Here is a 24646-nt window from a genome sequence, read left to right on the forward strand (position 1 = left end):
TGTGTGTGTGTGTGTGTGTGTGTGTGTGTGTGTGTGTGTGTGTGTGTGTGTGTGTGTGTGTGTGTGTGTGTGTGTGTGTGTGTGTGTGTGTGTGTGTGTGTGTGCGAGAGAGACAGTCTCAGTGTTAGTGGTTGTGTGTATAAGGAGTTTAGATTGCAATGGGCTCTTTGGGTAGGCGGTTCGACCAACTTGGGATGAAGGTGTGGAATGTGTCATCTCTGTTTGACAGACAGTGAAAGATGGGCAAGTACTGGAGACAAGCCAACTTGACTCATAATCAGAGTGTTAATGTCACCCTGATGTTTTGTTGTGAGACTGTCAAAGATAAAATAGAATGACGTAAACTAAACACACGTTTACACTGTAGCCTCAGCATACAGAATTAGTTACATTATCTACTGTACATTATATACATTACCTACATCTACATTACCTACTTCTATATTACCTACATAATCTATATTATTATACTTTATAACATTAGGGGGTCACAGTGTAACGTTCGTCGTTGGGAGAAAGAGAGGAGGACCAATGTGCAGCATGGTAAGTGTTCTGTAACGTTGGGAGAAAGAGAGGAGGACCAATGCGCAGCGTGGTAAGTGTTCTGTAACGTTGGGAGAAAGAGAGGAGGACCAATGCGCAGCGTGGTAAGTGTTCTGTAACGTGGGGAGAAAGAGAGGAGGACCAATGCGCAGCGTGGTAAGTGTTCTGTAACGTTCGTCGTTGGGAGAAAGAGAGGAGGACCAATGCGCAGCGTGGTAAGTGTTCTGTAACGTTTGTCGTTGGGGGAAAGAGAGGAGGACCAATGCGCAGCGTGGTAAGTGTTCTGTAACGTTCATCGTTGGGAGAAAGAGAGGAGGACCAATGCGCAGCGTGGTAAGTGTTCTGTAACGTTGGTCATTGGGAGAAAGAGAGGAGGACCAATGCGCAGCATGGTAAGTGTTCTGTAACGTTGGGAGAAAGAGAGGAGGACCAATGTGCAGCGTGGTAAGTGTTCTGTAACATTGGGAGAAAGAGAGGAGGACCAATGCGCAGCGTGGTAAGTGTTCTGTAACGTTGGGAGAAAGAGAGGAGGACCAATGCACAGCGTGGTGAGTGTTCTGTAACGTTGGGAGAAAGAGAGGAGGACCAATGCGCAGCGGGGTAAGTGTTCTGTAACATTGGGAGAAAGAGAGGAGGACCAATGCGCAGCGTGGTAAGTGTTCTGTAACGTTGGGAGAAAGAGAGGAGGACCAATGCACAGCGTGGTGAGTGTTCTGTAACGTTGGGAGAAAGAGAGGAGGACCAATGCGCAGCGTGGTAAGTGTTCTGTAACGTTGGGAGAAAGAGAGGAGGACCAATGCGCAGCGTGGTAAGTGTTCTGTAACGTTGGGAGAAAGAGAGGAGGACCAATGCGCAGTGTGGTAAGTGTTCTGTAACGTTGGAAGAAAGAGAGGAGGACCAATACGCAGCGTGGTAAGTGTTCTGTAACGTTGGGAGAAAGAGAGGAGGACCAATGCGCAGCGTGGTAAGCGTTCATAGCTTTTAATGACGTACTAGAACACTGAACAAAACAATAAATAACAAACAAACAGTCCAGTAAGGTGAAAGACAAAAACACTAAACAGGAAATAAGCACCCACACCTCAAAAGTGAAACCAGGCTACCTAAGTATGGTTCTCAATCAGGGACGACGATAAACAGCTGCCTCTAATTGAGAACCATACCAGGCCAAACACAGAAATCCCAAATCATAGAAAAAAGAACATAGTCAACCACACAACTCACGCCCTGACCCTACTAAAACAAAGACATAACAAAAGAACTAAGGTCAGAATGTGACACACAGTGATATTGAGGAAATAGAGTCACACTAAAACGCTGGGCTGCAGGCATTGGGTCACTTAGTTAGGTTGTTTTCTTTCAATAAAGTGCAGATTTTCAGCTTTAATTTGGAAATTACAGTACTTTTTGTACATTGTCCCCCCATTTTAGGAGACCAAAAGTATTGGTAGAAGGTTGAGGACATTTTTCAAATGTAGTCATGCTGTCAGATTATAACCAGCTTTATATCATGTTTTCCACTTTGCGCCATGCCTTTGCACTACAAAAATGTCCCCATACAGTTGTATGTAGTGTGGTGTGTACATGCATTAAATATACACACTTGTGCAAGCGTGACTCCTGCATTAATAGTATAACAGCATTTTACAACCAAATGCCAAAGTAAAGGAAAAGAAAAAGACGCAGAAGCATCAAATAATCCTGATTCTGAACCAGATCACAGTGTGGAATAAACTGAACCAGATCACGGTGTGGAATAAACTGAACCAGATCACAGTGTGGAATAAACTGAACCAGATCACAGTGTGGAATAAACTGAACCAGATCACAGTGTGGAATAAACTGAACCAGATCACAGTGTGGAATAAACTGAACCAGATCACAGTGTGGAATAAACTGAACCAGATCACGGTGTGGAATAAACTGAACCAGATCACGGTGTGGAATAAACTGAACCAGATCACGGTGTGGAATAAACTGAACCAGATCACGGTGTGGAATAAACTGAACCAGATCACGGTGTGGAATAAACTGAACCAGATCACGGTGTGGAATAAACTGAACCAGATCACAGTGTGGAATAAACTGAACCAGATCACGGTGTGGAATAAACTGAACCAGATCACGGTGTGGAATAAACTGAACCAGATCACGGTGTGGAATAAACTGAACCAGATCACAGTGTGGAATAAACTGAACCAGATCACGGTGTGGAATAAACTGAACCAGATCACAGTGTGGAATAAACTGAACCAGATCACAGTGTGGAATAAACTGAATCAGATCACAGTGTGGAATAAACTGAACCAGATCACAGTGTGGAATAAACTGAACCAGATCACAGTGTGGAATAAACTGAACCAGATCACGGTGTGGAATAAACTGAACCAGATCACGGTGTGGAATAAACTGAACCAGATCACGGTGTGGAATAAACTGAACCAGATCACGGTGTGGAATAAACTGAACCAGATCACGGTGTGGAATAAACTGAATCAGATCACAGTGTGGAATAAACTGAACCAGATCACAGTGTGGAATAAACTGAACCAGATCACAGTGTGGAATAAACTGAACCAGATCACAGTGTGGAATAAACTGAACCAGATCATGGTGTGGAATAAATAACAATTCAAACCAGCACTCTGTTCTCATGCTGGAACTGGAACATTCCATTTAGGACTTTCATAAGCCCCCAGGTCCCCACATTAAAATAGGCTTTTATTAGCGTTTAGAAAAAATGTTAAGGTGCTGTAGTATGTAACAAAATCAAGAGATGGAGACACGGCCCGAATTAAAGGTCTTACAGTGACCAGTGAAGACTAAACTCACCTCTGTAGAAGTTGAAGAGGGGAAGGTTGCAGTAGACTGGTAGAATTGTTCCTCAGTCGGCTGAGTGTGTCTCTCTCACACAGAAAAGCTGCTACGGGCTCTCTGTATGGGGACCCTCTGCATCCACTTATATACAGGGGAGGGAAGGGCCCTCTCCATGGCAGAGATAGTGTGTGTGTGTGTGTGTGTGTGTGTGTGTGTGTGTGTGTGTGTGTGTGTGTGTGTGTGTGTGTGTGTGTGTGTGTGTGTGTGTGTGTGTGTGTGTGTGTGTGTGTGTGTGTGTGTGTGTGTGTGTGTGTGTGTGTGTGTGTGTGCGAGAGAGACAGTCTCAGTGTTAGTGGTTGTGTGTATAAGGAGTTTAGATTGCAATGGGCTCTTTGGGTAGGCGGTTCGACCAACTTGGGATGAAGGTGTGGAATGTGTCATCTCTGTTTGACAGACAGTGAAAGATGGGCAAGTACTGGAGACAAGCCAACTTGACTCATAATCAGAGTGTTAATGTCACCCTGATGTTTTGTTGTGAGACTGTCAAAGATAAAATAGAATCTCCCAACGTTACAGGTGACATTTCCACCTGGATGACAGCACATAATCAGCAAGACAGAGATGCTCTTCATCCGAGGGAATGCCTGCCCATTCTCAGATGTTAGATAATCCGAGATGATCACATGTCATTTACATTCCAGCCCTAACCTGAACGTTCTGCTTCTTCCTCCACACCACCCAGCGATGCCCCCAAGATGCCAAGTCAGAGCTCCAGATTTGACTACTTCATCTCACACCCTGCTGGAATCCCTGCATTCTCAGATTCCCCTCTGTTATTCATCTCTATATTGTAATCAATAAAGTGTTTCAAAATGCTGTACTTTTATTAACATATATGCTCTGATCATTCCTGAGAGAGAAGGGGTGTAATATCTCCAGATGGGTGTGTGGTACCCTTCCTCACACATGCCAACAACATCTTACTTCTTGTGGGGTCTTTGCCTTGAAAGTAAGTATGAGAGTATGAGTAATGTACAATTAACCTACTGAAAGTATACGGACTAAAAGGAAAAACAGAACTGTCAAATTATATCATAGCTGTGTCGTTGTTTACTTGCGAATTAGAATCTTAAGTGTAACATAATTTTGTTGGGGAAAACTGAAATGCCCATCATTTTTTTCCCAGTTTGCTGAACGTGTTCTGAAGGAGGAGTCGATTGTCTTTTCAAATACGGACAAAGATGTTAACATCATGAGAGATGACATAGCAGTGACTCTCCTCCAAAACACTTGTATGTTCAATTTCTAATTTAATATAATTATAGATTTAAAAAAAAACATTTATATGGATCTTTCAAGGTGGACAATAATGAGGAAGACACTAAGTGGGTAATTGCTTGTTCACTTCTAAAGGCACATTTTTAGGAGAACAAGTTTGTATAAGCAGTGATATTTCTAGTGGCAGTATCATCCACTTTGTCTGATAATGAAATAATTGTAATTCAAGAAAATGTATTTAAGGTTTTAAATATATTAAAAATGTTCATCATATATGTCAGTTATTTTCAGAGTTTCTCCCATTCTTCTCTGCAGATCCCCAACCTCTGTCAGGTTGGATGGGGAGCTGCACAGCTATTTTCAGGTCTCTCCAAAGATGTTCGATCCGGTTCAAGCCCAGGCTCTGGCTGGGCCGCTCAAGGACATTCAGAGACTTGTCCCGAAGCCACTCCTGCGCTGTCTTGGCTGTGTGCTTAGGGTCTTTGTCCTGTTGGAAGGTGAACCTTTTCCCCAGTCTGAGGTCCTGAGCTCTCTGGAGCAGGTTTTCATCAAGGATCTCTCTGTACTTTGCTCTGTTCATCTCTGCTTCGATCCTGACTAGTCTCCCAGTCCCTGCTGCTGAAAAACACCCCCACAACATGATGCTGCCACCACTACGCTTCACCGTAGGATGGTGCCAAGTTTCCTCCAGACGTGACTCTTGGCATTCAGGCCAAAGAGTTCAATCTTGGTTTCATCAGACCAGAGATTATTGTTTCTCATGGTCTGAGAGTCTTTAGGTGCCTTTTGGCAAACTCCAAACGGGCTGTTATGTGCCTTTTACTGAGGAGTGGCTTCCATCTGGCCAGTCTACCATAAAGGCCTGATTGGTCGAGTGCTGCAGAGATAGTTGTCCTTCTGGAAGGTTCTCCCATCTCCATCGGGTTCTTGGTCACAACCCTGACCAAGGCCCTTCTCCCCCTATAGCAGAGTTTGGCCAGGGCAGTCAGCTCTAGGAAGAGTCTTGGTGTTTCCAAACATCTCCCATTTAAGAATGATGAAGGCCACTGTGTTCTTGGGGACCTTCAATGCTGCAGAAATGTTTTGGTACCCTTCCCCAGATCTGTGCCTCAACACAATCCTGTCTCGGAGCTCTACGGACAATTCCTTCAACCTCATGGCTTGGTTTTTGCTCTGACATGCACTTGTGAACTTTGGGACATGTGTGTGCCTTTCCAAATCATGTCCAATCAATTGAATTTACCACAGGTGGACTCCAATCAAGTTGTAGAAACAGCTCACGAATGATCAATGGAAACAGGATGCACCTGAGCTCAATTTAGAATCTCATGGCAAAGGGTCTGAATACTGATGTAAATAAGCTATTTCTGGTATTCTTTAGCAAAAATGTCTGAAAACCTGTTTTCGCTCTGTCATTTTGGGGTATTGTGTGTCGATTGATGAGGAATTTACTTTATTTGATACATTTTAGAATATGGCTGTAATGTTACAAAATGTGGAAAAAGTGAAGGGGTCTGAATACTTCCAGAATGCACTGTATATGCATAAGTATATACACAAGTACAGTTCTCTCTAAAATTGTTTGTACCTTTCAGAGAGAAACACCTGCATGTTGAAAGCCAACAGGAATGAGATGTTACTGCTGCTTACAATATTGATTAAATCAGTTTTTTCAACATTCCCAGAGTCACAAAGAACCCACTAACATGAGGAAACAGCCCATAATGGTAAAAAATAAAATATACTTTGTATGTATACAATACAGCACAATAACAAATGTTTATCAGCAATATAAAAAGGTTCCCAACACATTGAGGTCTGTATTTGAACAACCAATCAGTCAAAGCACAACGCAGGTTACAGGTATTTGTGAGAACAAACAGTCATAAAACACACTGGTGTGTAAGTACAAAATGCACCACTTCTTTCTGATCTCTCCATCACGCTTGCTCATGGGAGATTCATCCATTTATACGACAGCTGACCCTAGATTGTAGTCATCCTTGAAAGCTACGCTGACGACTTACCTAAACAAACTTTGTGAGTGTAGAAAACTTTAATATAGTTATTTAAGTCCTTGCCTATCCACGCTCTCTTTTTGTCAGGATTTTTTTCTAGATTTAAAATGTTTCTGTCATCTACTCTTCTGTCGAAATGTGTCCAAATTGGTTCTTTGTAACGTATCCTGTCTACCACAGGAGGTTGGTTGCACGTAAATAGGGGAGGATGGGCTCGTGGTAATGGCTGGAGCGGAATTAGTGGAACGGTAGAAAATACATCAAACGTGGTTTCCATGTGTTTGATGCCATTCCATTTGCTCTGCTGTGAGCCGTTCTCCCCTCAGCAGCCTCCACTGCTGTCTACCTGATATGTGCTGTACCACATCCTGACTTGTGTCCAGAGGGGTATACTACAAAGGAAGATCATGGCTACCTTGCCAAAATATTCAGAAATAACTTTTACTTTTTAGAAAGAGAAGCTTGTCTAACTGACTAACCAAAAACACATATCTAAGTTTAGCTTTCTTTATGACCCCAAAAAATCGAGTTATTTCTGCTTGTTTTTCAAAGTTAGCTGGCTAACTCATTAATCCTGCTGGTGGTATACCCCTTGAGGGAGGTGTCACATCACGTCTGATTGTTCTGTTTGGTTCTTAAATGGTAAGCGGTTTTCGTTGCAAGACGTAATGAATATAACCCTGGTGCGCATTCATTACGAAAACCGTTGACCATTTAAGAACCAAACGGAAGCAAACAGAGCAAAATGAGTTTATATTGGACAAATTCAGGTAGGTCACTCCACACTTCACTCTGTTTTATTCCATTTAATTAACATTTTGCAACATAACCAGTATAATGAATACGCCCCTGTTATGTTAGGGTTGGACTGAAAACATTCAGGACGGTAGTCAGTAGATCTCCAGGAAAAGGGTTGGCTTATGGCACCTGTCACTGTCAACACTGAGTGTTCTTAGGGTGCCAGCTAAAACTTAATATTATTTGATTTTTGAGAGAATGTCCTAAAATATATATATATTTTTTTATGATCCATACACTGCATGGTAGACAAGGGAAATAGAAGAAAAGTGAAATATGTCCTGAGTGAATATGAAATGGAGGGTTGCACAGAACTTCTGGAAGAGCTGGAGAAGGAAATAGAACGTGCAAAGAGTGAGGGGGAATCAACTGCGGTGGCAAGTGTAATGATAACAGCCGAGAATGAGCTGAGTGTAGAGGGAAGCAGGGGTAAGGAAGGTTGGCGACAAGTGTTAAAAGAGGGATACGTGCTCTAGTAGTTCGGAGATGGAACCTGGCGTGGATGAAGTACCCGCGGTGAGGACTGCCTAGTTCGGGCCTCGTTCCGAGGATGTAAAGAATTATTCTGGCCCAGTGGGAGTGAGATTGGTGGAGAGAGTGGACCCTTGCAGTTTGGCTGAAGAGTGGAAAACAGTGATAAAGGAAAATGGAACGAAAAGGGCTAAAGTTGTTAATGAGTATAGTTTTTGGTTGGAATAAGTTTCACTGACAATGATGCTTTTTTGGGGGGATTCGTTTGAAGTTTCTAGGATGGTAAGCGATGCATTGGGAAAGGTAGAGTAGGTTAGCGTGACCAGAAGTGGTTTTGTTTCTAATTTTTGTGTGTCGAAAGAGCAGAAGGAAAAGGCATTAAGGATCGACAAACTATCGACTTATGAAGTGGAGACTTTTGTAACAGAGCATCGTTAAAAGGTGTCTTCTCTGGTGTCGCATTGGATGTGGATGCCTTGTGGTTTACGAGGCGCATACCAGGAAGAGTTGGAGCCCGCCGGCTGAACCGTGTCGTGGATGGGGTAAAATAAGAAAGCCTGTCTGTATCTCACATGTGAAGATGGATATGTAAAAAAAAAAAATACATTTAACTTTTATTTAAGTTAAGTCAGTTAAGAACTAATTCTTATTTACAATGACGGCCTACCCCGGACGACGCTGGGCCAATTGTGCGCCACCCTATGGGACTCCCAATTACGGTCAGATGTGATACAGCCTGGATTCAAACCAGGTACTACATTGACACCTCTTGCACTGAGATACAGTGTCTTAGACCACTGCGACACTCTGGAGCCCAAATATGTGATGAGAGCTTTTGTGTCCAAGAAGTTATTTTGCCATAATTACAGAAGTTTTGGAGATGTATCAAGTGTGTGATTCACCGGAGTGCCCGGTTAGGGTAAAGGAGTATGAAGAGGCAAGGGTCAGGGGTATACAGCAGGTCTCCTACACAGAGGCACGTGAAATAGTTGAAGGAGCGAGGGGAGCTGAAAATATGGCGGTGGATGCTCCGCACACTGTGGAAATTCAGTGTTGTCCAACTGTTGAAGGAAACTGATATGCTGATTGTGAAGAAAGTGGATTGTATGGTGTTTATTGCGCATGTGTTTAATTGTACAGCACAAACAAACAAAAAAGGCCAAGAAACTGGACATACTAGTACTTGCTGCTGAATGGTTTCTGGGGTTTCCAGAACTTCACTGTCGAAACATTGCAAAGAATAGTTTCCAAAGATGTTCTTCCTTCTCAGGCAGTTGAATCTGAATAAAGGAGTACATTACGTTTTGTTTTTGTTTATTTTGTTAAGTTTTATTTGGTTAATTACAGCATTTGGGCAGTGGGTGGCGGCATACAACTGTGGCATTTCTTTATGGACTGCCATAATATAAAAGAAGAAGACCCAGTACAGTAGGTGGTGGCCATAAAACTTTAAAGAAGAAGAAGTTATCTGATCGTGTCTACCTTATGTTTGCCACTTGCTGATTTGTGGAAAGGGAGTAGTCATCCAACGCCTGCCTCCCCTCTACATCTCTCTCCGTTGATGTTGTAGGGCACCGGTCACAGTCAACACTGTCTGTGTTCTTAGGGTGTAAGTTAACGCATAATATTATTTGATTACTGATAGAATGTCCTAATTATTATTTTTTTGAATTATCTACATACAGTGCATGTTCATTTAAGTACAAATAATGCTACAGTAATGTCATAAGGAATCTGGTATTGAAGCCCAGTAGAGGGCACAATTTACCCAAAATGGAGGAGCCATCCTTGCTACCACAGGGCAGTGTGGTAGCGGTCCCTGCTCTATACTTCCTATAACTGCAAATAGAATATATATATGTATGCAATATAGTTGATTAATCATCAAGATAGACAGGTTCACAACAAAATGAAGGTCTGTATACAAGCATTTACATAACCAATCTTAAAGGGAAATAAACAAATCTTCAACTTTCTATTCATCATCTCCAGCACTACCCCAACATCATATGTTAAAATGGCACGTTTCTATGTTTTGTAGTAAAATAAAATTGAGAAAGACACGTGTTTTTGATTACATCATCTGGTGTGTATTGTGTGATTTTAACAATTGAGGAAGAGGAGGAGAATTATAAGGACATTTAAGACATTAAGAAGTTACCTCCAAGTGGCAGGTAGCCTAGTGGTTAGAGCGTTGGGACAGTAACTGAAAGGTTGCTAGATTGAATCTCCAATCATAGGCCGTCGTTGTAAATAAGAATTTGTTCTTAACTTTTTTTTAAAGTCAGGGACCTCCAGTGGCTCCTGGGACAACTTGGGGGTATATATAGTACTATGTTCTGGCCAGCAGGAAGACCAAGTCCCAAACAGCAGAGCTAATGGAGAAGATAGAGAACCAGTGACTATCAATACAACGGAGACTGATCCTCAGTTTGGATGAGAGGGTGGACTGGGATGAGAGAAAATCCTCACAAGCTGTTTGGAAAGAAACCTTTGTGAAGAGATCAATGGTGGGATGAGTTGTATTGAATGTGTTTTTTAAATGTTTTATTATGAGATTTTTTTAAATAATTCACTGATAAACAGATATGTTACAGTTACCAAATACAGAGCCAAACAACAGAAGGAAAGGAAACACAGATTTTTCATGTGGGTCGTTCACAAATGTCACAAATATTCCAAATGTAATTATTAATTCCTCAACAATCCTTTTACATACAAATGCCAAATATGTGGGCTAACAAACAATCTTGCTCCAAAATATGTTTTCATGTAAAAAAAAAAAAAACATAAATAAAGACTATTTTTTTTCCAGTTTCATGCAAAATTACCAATATGACCGCTTATAGTTTTACCACAATATGGAGATCTTGTGTCACTTTCTGTAGATGACAGACCTGGGCCCAGACCTGGGACCAGTTTCCCAAAAGGATCTTGAGGCTAAGTCCATAGGATCCTATGATTCTAACGATGAACGTAGCCTTAAGCCTTGAGATGCCTTTGGGAAACTGGGCCTAGTACATTTCATGAGTGTTGAAATGTATCCAGCACCAGTACAGGTGTAGAAATGTTTGACATGGACATATATAAGGTAGTATACAGGGTTAAATATAAAGTAGCATACATGGGCATAGAGGGCCCGTATGCACAAAGTACATCAAAGGTGGAGTGCTGATCAAGGATCGGGTTCCCCCTCTCCATGACATCTTGTTCATTATGATCAAAAAGGTTAAACTGATTCTAGATCAGCACTCATACACTGAGCTGCTTTGTGAGTACAGGCACAGATATCCAATGTTTTTTTTTTTTTAAGCATTTAGAAAAATATAAGAAACTGTACAATCATAAGATGTGAATGATTAAATATTACTGAATTGCTGCAGTGAATCTTTTGAGATGTTATTCTACTGTGCTTTGTTGGTGTTGAAGCACACAAGGCACTGTTGCCGTATTTACAGACAGGATTGATAGGCCTATAACTTGTGAGCTACATCGATCTTTATTTGATAGGCCTACCAGAGAATTTAACATGTTTCCACAGAAATAAAAACGACATATTGGTCGGGGAGAGCGTTAGACAGGCTTTCATAGAATTTCAATTGCTCTCTATAAAGAATGTTGACTAATATTTTGTCATGAGGAGGGCAGGGGAGCCAACCCTTCCGCCGCAATTATCACCGCAGGGAATCGCCCTCTCACTGAAGACAGCTCTGCCATTGACAGGTAAATTATGAGGCTAGAAAAGGAGGTTCTAGTCTATATGGCTTTTAAAAGCATCAAGCTTTTATGCCAAAGTAAAAGATATGGAAACAAACTGCTTTTCTAGCTCACAGACCGCTAGGAGAGCCAAAACACTCACGGCGCAATCAGCGGTAATTGTGGAGTGGTCGACTCGTCATTGCTGCGAATGTTGCCATTTCTGTAACCAATCATCGTACAATGCCAGCTGTCTGTCATGGCGCAAGGAGTGGACGCGGGAAATGCTCTTTCAAAGAAGTCCATTTGTGTTTGAACATCACTGCAGGGGGCAACCATCTTTCAGATAAATGTTTTGTTTTAAATCAACCACTTATTGAAGATTTTTTTAAAGATACATGGCTTGTCCTCGTCTTCCCACTCTTTCAATTTCCAATTGAAATGTATGTAGTGGCTAATACAGGCCTACACTGTAATTGCTCACTAAACTTGCAAATATTGAATGTGTGGTGAAAACAATGCTTGTGTAGGTCGAAATGTCCACTTTGAATCATTTACTTAAAGTCCACTCACCACTGCAACAATGTGGGATAGCCAAGTCACCCACTCATAGTTCACCACCTTGGTCGGAAAAAAAAAAGTACCGCTGATGCTAGCTTAGCATAGCTAGAATCGCTGTCACCAGCGGTCTCTAACCCTCATTTCTATATGTAATTATCTATCACCTTCTCTGATGATAAAGAGTCAGGTTACAATAAAGTGGCTTTCCACAGTTTTAATGCGTCCAAGTAGCAGCAGCGCAAACAGTGGCACAGCAGGGCCCGGTTTCCCAAAGGTATCTGGAGGTTAATTCACTGATAGAACTGGATCATATGGTTCTAACGATTAACTTAGACGTAAATATGCTTTTGGGAAACCTCTAACGATGAATTAGCCTTAAGATGCTTTGGGGAAACCTCTAACGATGAATTAGCCTTAAGATGCTTTGGGGAAACCGAGCCCAGGTTATTTCCAATTTTCCATCACTTCACGTATGTGTCACTGGCACATCCCAACATGAATGATCAATGGCGATATCACAATGAAAGTCTTAGATATAGGCCTACATTACAGCTGTTTACTTAACATATACTGTACGGTATTTCTTATTCAGAACTATGGCAATACTACCTTGGAGCTTTTCAGCTACACATTAGCTTTGACTGTATTCAGAGAAACGTTAGAACCATAGCATGGGCTACTATCGTTTTGCACCAAAATGCGTTTTTTTTTTGATAACCTCATGTAGTGACTCATGTTATGCGATAGAATCCCATTGCACTATATCATATGCTTTCTCCCTGCCTTCTATCCATTCAGGCTTACTCTCATGGCTTGCATACCCAAATAGCACCCACATCCCTTTACAGTGCACTACTTTTGACCAGAGCCCTATGCTCTAAATGAGGAATAGGGTGCCATTTGGGACACCACCATGATGTTAATGCAGGGAGACAAAGATCATCTTTACTCACATCAGCGTAGGCCTACTTGTACCTGTATCCCTGGTGTGGTGGGAATAATGGTGGCTGATAGAACCATAGTCTGCTTCCCAAATGGCTCTCCAAATAATTCCCTATTCCCTATTTAGTGCAGTACTGTTGACCAGAGCCCAGTGAATTAGGGTGCCACTTGGGATGCCCGAATAGAAATAGATGGAGCCACTTTGAGGCAACCTCTTACTGGTTCCAGGTGGACTGAGCTTAGATTGGTCCACAATGACCTTTCACCTTTTTTAGAGCTTGTGTGATTGTAAAGCTTCATTTACATAGACTAGATCAGAACAGTGTACCCAATGAACACTCACTAGCCTACCTACCATCCACAAGTGGTGCTGTAGTAAAAAAATATCTATCTATGATTGTGTCCTAAATGGTTTCCTTTATAGTGAATAACTTTTGACCTGAGCGATTTGGGAGGTAGTGAAACTATGTAGGGAATAGGGTGCCATTTGGGATGTATTTTATGGCTTTGTTAACACAGGAGTTAATGGTTTGGTTGATTTCTATTAAAGAAAATGCACACAAAAAAAAAACGAATTTGAATAATGGCTTTTGGAACAATGGAGTTTTTCCTCCACTCGACCCAAGAGAAGAAACATTGTGCTGTGTTCCAATTGGCACCCGATTCCCTATGTAGTGCACTACTTTTGAACAGAGCCAACAGGGAACAAGGGAATAGGATGCCATTTGGGATGTGGACAGTGATGCTGCTTCAACGTTCCCATTAATATTCAAGTGGTTTTAATAGCTTATATTCCAACACAATTAGCATACCTTTCACCGTGTTCACCACATGCATTATTCAAAACCATGAAGCTTTCCAAAGAAATAGCTAGTAGCTTACTGTACAACATCATAGACAGTAAAGATAATAAAGCCTACTTAGTCTGTCGGATGCTCAACGACGAAGAACAGATGCCAGATTTTGATGAGCCTTTCGGAATGACGAATTAAAATACATTTTAGCCATGGTCGATATATTTTATTTTTTAACTAACAACATCTATAAAATTTTAAAAAATGCAAACACTTTTTCAGCAATTGATTAAATATATGCTTTTGAAAGCCTTTGGAGTGTGGAAGTTGTGACGAGGTAGTATTCTAATACCCCCCCCCCAAAAAAGGCAAGCTATTGATTATATCTTGTTTTGAAGGTTTGGGCATTGGAGAGTTAATTGTTTTGAAAGCCCTAGGTTTGGGCATTGGAGAGTTAATTGTTTTGAAAGCCCTAGTTTTGGGCATTGGAGAGTTAATTGTTTTGAAAGCCCTAGGTTTGGGCATTGGAGAGTTAATTGTTTTGAAAGCCCTAGTTTTGGGCATTGGAGAGTTAATTGTTTTGAAAGCCCTAGTTTTGGGCATTGGAGAGTTAATTGTTTTGAAAGCCCCAGGTTTGGGCATTGGAGAGTTAATTGTTTTGAAAGCCCTAGTTTTGGGCATTGGAGAGTTAATTGTTTTGAAAGCCCTAGGTTTGGGCATTGGAGAGTTAATTGTTTTGAAAACCCTAGTTTTGGGCATTGGAGAGTTAATTGTTTTGAAAGCATTGGTGGAAGGGATAGATGTGAGTATAGTGGATGGAAAGATGGGAGATCTCTGGCGAGAAAGGTCAGGTCTCATGGGGGTACAGGATGTTTTAAAGCTGATGGACCATGAGGTAGGGGCTCATCTCCCCTATCTCTCCCCCCCCCCCCCCCCCCCCACCCCCCCACCTACCTTTGCCACCGCCAAGGGGCATCTCTGAATTAGGTAGCTCGCTTGGCTTGGGCTACAGGCGGCTTTCTTCATGGCTATTTAAACCCACTCACCAAGCCCTGTCTTCTCTGTCCTCTCTTCTCCTGCCAGGTCTTAGGTTTGGTCCTATCTAAAAGCTCAGAGTAGAGCATCCAAAAAAATATATATATACATCCGCTGTGTACAACGTAAAACACCAAATAATGCATGCAGAGCAGAATTAGGCCGATACCCGCTAATTATCAAAATCCTGACAACCTTCCATAACAAATTCATTACCTACAGAGAAATGAACCTGGAGAAAAGCCCCCTAAGCAAGCTGGTCCTGGGGCTCTGTTCACAAACACAAACAGAACCCACAGAGCCCCAGGACAGCAGCACAATTAGACCCAATCAAATCATGAGAAAACAAAAACTTGACACAGAATTTACAAAAAAAAACAGAGCACACTATTTGGCCCTAAACAGAGAATGCACATTGGCAGAATACCTGACCACTGTGAATGACCCAAAACTAAGGAAATCTTTGACTATATACAGACTCAGTGAGCATAACCTTGCTATTGAGAAATTGAAGGCAGACAAGGCTCTGAAGAGAAGACATGCTACGTGCACACTGCCCACAAAATGATGTGGAAACTGAGCTGCACTTCCTAACCTCCTGCCAAATGTATGACCATATTAGAGACACATACTTCCCTCAGATTACACAGACTCACAAAGAATTCGAAAACAAATCGAATTTTGATAAACTCCCATATCTATTGGGTGAAATACCACAGTGTGCCATCACAGCAGCAAGATTTGTGACCTGTTGCTACAAGAAAAGGGCAACCAGTGAAGAACAAACACGATTGTAAATAAACCTATATTTATGTTTATTTATTTTACCTTTTGCACGTCATTACAACACAGTATATAGACATAATATAACATTTGAAATGTCTTTATTCTTTTGAAACTTTTGTGAGTGTAATGTCTAATGTACATTTTTTATTGTTAATTTCACTTTTGTTTATTATTTATTTCACTTGCTTTGGCAATGTAAATATATGTTTCCCATGCCAATAAAGCCCCTTGAATTGAAATTGAAATTGAGAGAGAGATGGACATGAATAAACAGCGAGTGTTTGACCTGGATGGCAGAACTTCTCTTATCTCTTCTGCCCTCCTCCCCTTTCCTATCCTCCCTCTCCTCTCCTCCCCGCTCCTCTACTTTCCTCTCCTCCACTCTCCTCTCCTGCCGTTTCCATCTCCTCTCCTGCCGTTTCCAACAGAAGGAGATGATGCAGATGATGTCGGCCCCTCTGGAGCGCATCTCTTCCGACTGAGCGCGTGCAGTGGGACAGAGCCAGGTCCTGGAATCTAGCTAATGAGACACACCCCTGAGGGTCTGCCGAGCTCCCATTGGCTGAGAGGGCCGAGAGGGGGCGGATGGGGTGGGCAGGGAGACCGTATTGTATGTCCAGCTCCAATACAGCTTGCATCTAAATCCGAGAGAAATTATACTCTGACTATCTCAAAATATAGTAGGCATTTTACAATGAAAATCTACATCTGTCTGGATTTGTCCATGTTGATATACAGGTTGGAGTGACTACTAAAATCCTGTGTGCAATTGTCTGTGAGCCTAATTCATATCTCATGAATACTATTGGATTGGTTTGAGCTGATAGCAAAGAATGGCTTAGTTTATTTTTAGTCAACAATATTTGCCTGTTTTCAAACAGATCTGTGAAAGGGGTTGGAGGAGATTATTTTGGGTTTCATGGTTTGAAATGCAGTGACTGTTGTTGTCCATAAGATGGTGTCATGGAGATGGTTTGAAATGCAGTGACTGTTGTTGTCCATAAGATGGTGTCATGGAGATGGTTTGAAATGCAGTGACTGTTGTTGTCCATAAGATGGTGTCGTGGAGATGGTTTGAAATGCAGTGACTGTTGTTGTCCATAAGATGGTGTCATGGAGATGGTTTGAAATGCAGTGACTGTTGTTGTCCATAAGATGGTGTCATGGAGATGGTTTGAAATGCAGTGACTGTTGTTGTCCATAAGATGGTGTCATGGAGATGGTTTGAAATGCAGTGACTGTTGTTGTCCATAAGATGGTGTCATGGAGATGGTTTGAAATGCAGTGACTGTTGTTGTCCATAAGATAGTGTCATGGAGATGGTTTGAAATGCAGTGACTGTTGTTGTCCATAAGATGGTGTCGTGGAGATGGTTTGAAATGCAGTGACTGTTGTTGTCCATAAGATGGTGTCGTGGAGATGGTTTGAAATGCAGTGACTGTTGTTGTCCATAAGATGGTGTCATGGAGATGGTTTGAAATGCAGTGACTGTTGTTGTCCATAAGATGGTGTCATGGAGATGGTTTGAAATGCAGTGACTGTTGTTGTCCATAAGATGGTGTCATGGAGATGGTTTCCCTTCACTGTCACTTCTCTCTTGAATAGATTGTTCAGCTTGCTCTTGAATCTAGAATATGTTTTTTCAACACTTTTTATTTCATTTTATTCCCCACTTCTGTTCATTCTTGTATTGAGATTCCATTCATTGTATTAAAAAAACAACTGTACTTTAAATACTTAAAATGTTTATTTCAGGACGAGTGCCTCTGTCCCATACAGCGCCACTGTATTTTTGTATGTTTTTTTATGACCATGAATATTTCCCCGTTCATCAACCCAAACCCCAATACACTCTTAGAAAGTGTCTGACCCCATTGTATCCACAGCGTCTGCTTGTGGAAGAAGAAGAAGGAGGAGGAGGAGGAAGGGTGAGGTGCTGTTGCTCATCGCTCGTCCTCGCCTCCCGATCGGGATGTTACCCCTGGCGACAACGCTACGGTTGACGGAGAGGTCAGGTGGCAGGGCGGGAGGGGCGGTTACGCAACGTGACAAGCGTGACATCACACCGTCGGGTCCCAGGTGAGCTTCCCCAAATGAACAAACGATGTCATCGCCACAGACCCCTCTAAAACCTTGAGAGGGGGCGCTGGAACAAGGGAGCTAATGAGGGGACCCAAGGCTAGATAGAGAGGTCAACAGAACTCACATGGCTGGGTATTTAAAATATAGATATTTAACTAGGCAAGTCAGTTATTAAGGACAAATTCTTATTTACAATGACAGCCGACCGGGGAACAGTGGCTTAACTGCCTCGTTCAGGGGCAGAACGACAGATTTTTACCTTGTCAGCTTGGGGATTTGATCCAGCAACCTTTCGGTTACTTGCCCAACACTCTAACCACTAGGCTACCTGCCACCCCGTAACCCTAACCCAGAGAGAGAGGGGGAAAGGGGAAGGAAAGAGGGGACAGGGAAGAATTCATCAGACCTACCTGGGTTCAAATCAGTTGAGTTTTTTTTACATTACTTTTTTGAGTATTTTATTGAGCTTGTTCTCGAGTGCCAGATAGACAAGATTGATTTGCACTTTGAGGAGTATTAAATTGGTTCTATTGCACCAGGCAAGCACCTCTTATGTATTTTAACCTGTTTCATATACTGTTTGAACCCAGGTCTGGAATGCATAGGGGTCAGGTCAAAGCCAGGCAGGCATTGCAATTCTCAATTCAGATCATCGCTTCTCTCAATGTCAGGCTGGATCAACAGACGAACACATTGGCATCTATAACCGCCCTTTTTCCCCGATGTCTATATGTATCTCTCTCATCCTCTCTGTCTCTGTTTATCTCGCTGTCTTTTTCAAATTTGTGCATAATTTCTTTCCTTTTAATGATTGTTTGTACCTGTGCATGGTGGAGTCGATCCCAATTTGATGTAGTCATTATTGGCGTGTGTGATCGCATTTGCCTAATTAATCGAAACAGCTCACCTGATGGCTGTTACCCGAGGCCCTAGGGTTGTCCAACTGCTGGAAACATCTAAAAACAGCCTCTGCCACACCTAGATAACCTATCCGCACACTCACTCAATTAGAGATGTGTATAGTTAGATATAAATTAGACAAACTCACACGCAAAACACACATAGAAGCCTTGGGCACTATTTATTTAGATGTATTTGTCTCAATTACTTGTATTTGTCACTCTCTCTCTCATACACACACGCACATACACACACACACACACACACACACACACACACACACACACACACACACACACACACACACACACACGCACAACAATTCCAAACAGGGGGGCTGATCCTATTGCCCTGTCACTAAAGAATGATGCAGCTCAGCACAGCGCTTTGGAAAACAAATACTGATGACAGACTAACAGAGAATTAGATAGACACGCACACACACACACTGACACACACAGACACACATGGATGCACACACACTTGGACACACATAAGCACACACACACACATGGATGCACATACACACCCACACACACACATGGACACTCATAAGCACACACATGCATGGATGCACACACACACGCACACACCACAGTGCCCTCAAACCTAAATCTGAACAAGATTTACTCTGTACGTTTTTCTGCGTGTAACAGTAAAATAGTCCAAACATTAACAAAATATTTATTGAATATTTATCTGCAGTTCTTGGAGGGATGTCCGTTTGTGAGAATCCAAGATAGAATCTTAGAACATTAGAATGTTCTAGAAGGGATACAGGAGGATTCTGCTCAGAACAATGAATTTCACACAGTGGTGTGTTTCTCTGCCAGAGAGCAGCTTATGAACGTGTTATGTATGGGTTATGAACGTGTTATGAAGCTCTTATGTAGGTACTCTTCAAATATTAACAAGTTTTATCAAAAAAATCCTAACTCTAAGAGTGCTGTCTGGCACTGTCTAACACCCTGTGAAAGTTCTCTCTCTCTCTTTCTTGGTGGGTTATAGAAGGGAAAGTGATTCAGTTTTGGTTTTATCTCGATTACCGCCATTAAAATGTAATGCTTGTGCAGAGAGTGTGAAAAGCCACGTCAGGTTCAGGAGAGGAGATTAAACATTGATTATGTATAATGAAGGTACTCTTGCCTGGTCTGGCCTGGCAGCCTGGTCTCATAGACTAGACGTAACATAGTAAATGTACTGTAATTCCGGGACAATCAAATTAGTATGACATGTTACGTTTAATATGATTAAATAAGACCGATGGTTGGTAGGATGGTTGGTCGGGGTGGATGAGTGGGCGTGTAATGCAAATGTCTAGCAAATCTCATCTCAACACGGACAACTTTAGCATGTTTGCTAATTAGCAACTTTTAAATCACTTACTACTTTTTTGTTACTTTGCAAATACTTAGCATGTCAGCTAACCCTTCCCCTAACATTAACCATTTTAGCTAATCCTTCCGCTAACCCTAATTTAAACCTTTTAGTGGACACTAACCCTATCCTTAACCCTTTAACCTAACAAAATGGGTGATGGACATCCACAAATGAATACATACCATAACATATATTAAATAGAATGTCTCGGATTGACATACAGAATAATACAACATTTTCTGAGAGTAGTCTTCCTTTACCTTGGGACTGGGTGAAATCGGAGAGGAAGAGAGAGAGAGAGAGAGAGAGAACGAGAGAGAGAGAGAAAAGAGAGAGAGAAGAGAGGAGAGCGAGAGCGAGAGAGAGGAGAGAGAGAGAGAGAGAGAGAGAGAGAGAGAGAGAAGAGAGGAGAGAGAGAGAGAGAGGAAGAGAGGAGAGAGAGAGAGAGGAGAGAGAGAGAGAGAGAGAGAGAGAGAGAGAGAGAACGAGAGAGAGAGAGAGAGAGAGAACGAGAGAGAGACAGAGAGAGAACGAGAGAGAGAGAGAGAGAGAGAAGAGAGGAGAGAGAGAAAGCGAGAGAGAGGAGAGAGAGAGAGAAGAGAGGAGAGAGAGAGAGAGAGAGAGAGAGAGAGAGAGAGAGAACGAGAGAGAGAGAGACAGAGAGAGAGAGAACGAGAGAGACAGAGAGAGAGAGAGCAGAAAGCAGCAATGAGCAAACGGACCAGAGGCAAATACAGTAGACTAACGGAGAGGGAGGGGGATGGAGGGATGTCATTGGCTCGGTGGCCAGGCCGTGAAGAAGGATCTGAGTGTGTCTGCTCTGGTTGTGTTTGTTTTGATGTATCGGTGGCAGGGCTTGTATTGCCTAGCCTATAGCCTGGCAGAAAGTAGAGTAGAGTGGAGTAGAGTAGAGTAGAGTAAGAGGCTTGGCGGCTTGGGGCTCCAGCCGGCCAGGGCAGAAATGGCTTTTGGCAGTGAGTACCCCCTAGCTCCCTCCACCACAGTGGATTTTCATTAGTGATTTCACAACACATAGTCCCAGTGAAAACAGACTAATGGACTACACTCTTAGACAAAAGGGTTCCAAAGGGGTTCTTCGGCTGTCCGCATAGGATAACCATTTTTGGTTCCAAGTAGAACCCTTTTTGGTTCCATGTAGAACCCTCTGTGGAAAGGGTTCTACATGGAACCCAAAAGCATTCTAACTGGAACAAAACTAGGTTCTTCAAAGGGTTCTCATATGGGGACAGCCAAAGAACTTTAGGTTCTAAATAGCACCTTTTTTTCTAAGAGTGTATACACACAGTGAAGAGAAGAGGAATCTAGTGCAGAGAAGAGCAGAGCTATATCCCAGTCAAGTCAATTTAAGAGTTATAGGAAGATGGTGCCTATAGGAAGATGTTCTCCAAACTACAGTGAGTGTACCGACACACTACAATGGCCTGTAGGTTATTTTCTCTATAGCTTACTTAGACAAAAATGATATGCCTGCTTGAATACTATATCATAGTCACAGTTGGATAAAAATTATTGTTTTCTGTCTATGAAGTAAGCTAGTAAGGGATAGGTCTATAGTCCATATCATCCTGTCCCTGCTTGGAAAGATATCTATTGTAAAATAGACACAGTGACATATGGTGTGCCAAGCTGTGGCCAGGAGAATAGTCATATACTCATAAACCAGATCCATTACTGGGGGATTTTAACAGCGAGGTCAAGAGTTCACATCGCATCACACGAAGAGAGAGAGAGAGAGAGAGCTTGACATTTGCTGCTGTTACCATGGTGACTGCTGCCTAGCCTAGGGGCTGGTCTGGTCTGGTGGGAGAGTGAGAAAGAGAGAGAGAGAGAGAGAGAGAGAGAGAGAGAGAGAGAGAGAGAGAGAGAGAGAGAGAGAGAGAGAGAGTGAGAGATGCATAGCATAGCTATCTTCCAGCCCATGTCCCAGCCCAGGTGCAGATCATGTGCTCTGACGGAAAACGTGCATACTCTAAAAACTGCTGGGTTGTTTGGTTGACCCACCTGCTGTGCTGGGTTGTTTGGTTGACCCACCTGCTGTGCTGGGTTGCAGGCATTGAGTCACTTAGTTGGGTTGTTTTCTTTCAAAACTGCTGGGTTATTGATGATGGGTCCTGGGTTATTGGTGCTAGGTTATTAAGATGTGACCCAGCAGGTCAGATCAGAAGACTGGAGGCGTATGTTTAGTAGGGGCGTGGCTTTCAGATAGTTATTTTTAGTCACCCATGAGAATAAATGTAATTCCTGTTCATCTGTTCTGTTGTATAGTTATCACATGTTAATGTTGAACATTGCCATTTGTATAGCTTCAATGAGGCGTACAGATGTGTAGGAGTTCCCTAAAAGTCTATGCCTTATCAGGCAACAAGATGCTATACCTTATTATAATATTTAATAAATAATATTATAGAAGAATGTGTAAATTTAATATGATGAACAAGAATGACATTTACTCTCATAGGTAGCCAATAATATCTAGCTGAAAGACAGCCTCTAATAAGCCCCGCCTCTTGAAAATAACCTAAGGATTATATTCAAAAAGACCCAGCTGCTAGGTCAACCAATCTTGAGAGTAAAAAATAAATGGTTAAATTAAACCATGTTTGGGTTATCCCAACCTCGTCTACTACTATTGTTAAACATGTTTCATGTCTGCAGGCGAAATGGGGGGAATGCACTTCACAGTCTGCACTTCACAGTCTGCACTTCACAGTCTGCATTTCACAGTCTGCATTTCACAGTCTGCACTTCACGGTCTGCATTCTAAACGCTCTGTGCTGTTGTTGAGTTTATACCTTCCCTAATGGAATAAAATGGTGCATTCATGTTGCCTGCATCATGCTAGGAAAAATGAAGACATTCAATATAAACGTGTGTGTTTGTGTGTGTGTGTGTTTGAATGTATGTGTGCTGTTGCCCTCGTTATTCCATCACATAGACCGAGGTCTGATAACAATAGGAGACAGATGCATGAATAGTGCCTATGCTTGTCGCCATGAATGTTCAATGTAGTGAAGCTAACATTAAAATGTGTTTTCATCTTTGCACCCCGGGCCTAAATATTTTGGCAATATGTGTTTATGAAGTATATAATCCTCCAGGAGGTTAGGATGACTATTGTGCTGTGTTGTAACAACATGTAGCCTCGGTTTCAACGTTTTGGGACAACTGCCATCGGCTGTTTAAAGTGGAAAGGTGACATGAAATTTTAGGGGCCAAACATCATTTCTCCTCCACGCGCATTCTGTCTCTAGGCTCGGCTGAACCCAAGTATGTCCAGTCATTCTATATTATGTTACTCTAGCCTACTCGTGTGAGGAAACTACTTCATTGGAAAGACAGATTCAATTATAAACTATCATGAAAATAATATAAAATTAGCCCATATTAGCTCCATATCACAATTGTAAAAGATCTCAATATTACATTTTAATAAAAAATATATATTGTAAAAACAGAGGTTAGGGAAAGAAATTAAAAACGTATTTTGTGTTACTTGACATTTTAGGATTACACTTTGGGAAGTGGATTGTGGTTTTGTAATTATAATAATTATTAGCTACTAAATAAACAGATGCGGTTTTTCCTGTTAGATAGTCTTGATAAGGTATAGAGTATATATGTTATTATAGTAGCCTATAAAATAGTACAATACCTGCACAATAATATTTCTATAAAAGCTCTTGAGTAAATCAATGGTTAAATAACCGTTGAAAGAGATAATCTACCGATATTCTCCCTATACACAATTTGAAATATGCTACAATTGTAGGCCTAATGTTAAAACTGCAATACAATTGTATCATTATTTTAGCTCATACAATACTGTACAATTCAATTTAATTTGCAATAAATTCCTGTTTTCATAGCCTATGAAATGAATGCAATAGCATACATATTTATTTCCCATGTATTTTACATGCTTCTTTTGAGATGGATTAGACTCCATTAGTTTGATTATGATTCGAGGATAGGGATACATTTGAATCATTTATTACATCAGATGAAAATAGAAAGGAGAATGAAATGAAACCTGCGCACTACTCAAGAAGGACTGCCACGAGACTCCAGCCTGGCTACGTTCTTCCTAGAATGCGTTCGGACAATCAACCACGTGCGGGCGTACATGCTGATCAAACTTGCAGTCTGTTGAGCGGACAAAACCGCAGAAAACCAGGTGATTTTAATAATAATAACAATAAAACATGTATTTTATTATTGTAATGTTTTTAAATAAAATATATATATAGGCTATTGAAATGTATAAAATAAGTTTAGACTTCAATCAATTTGATTTTCGAGTGTGCTGAGATGAATAGCCTTGTTGCATGCATACAGATAGATGTATGTCCTATACTTTGTGACAATATCTATATTGGATTTATCACAATATCCCTTGAGATGCAATTTGACTAAACTTCTGTTAATTGACTAGCCTACATAATGCTATTTTATGTAGGTTATTATTATTTTCGCATTTATATTTAGGTAACTAATTAACTATTAATTCAGCTGGTTTTGTTTTAT

This window comes from Oncorhynchus mykiss, chromosome 9 (assembly GCF_057628025.1).
Source record: "Oncorhynchus mykiss isolate SJ-2025 chromosome 9, ASM5762802v1, whole genome shotgun sequence".
Lineage (NCBI taxonomy): Eukaryota > Metazoa > Chordata > Actinopteri > Salmoniformes > Salmonidae > Oncorhynchus > Oncorhynchus mykiss.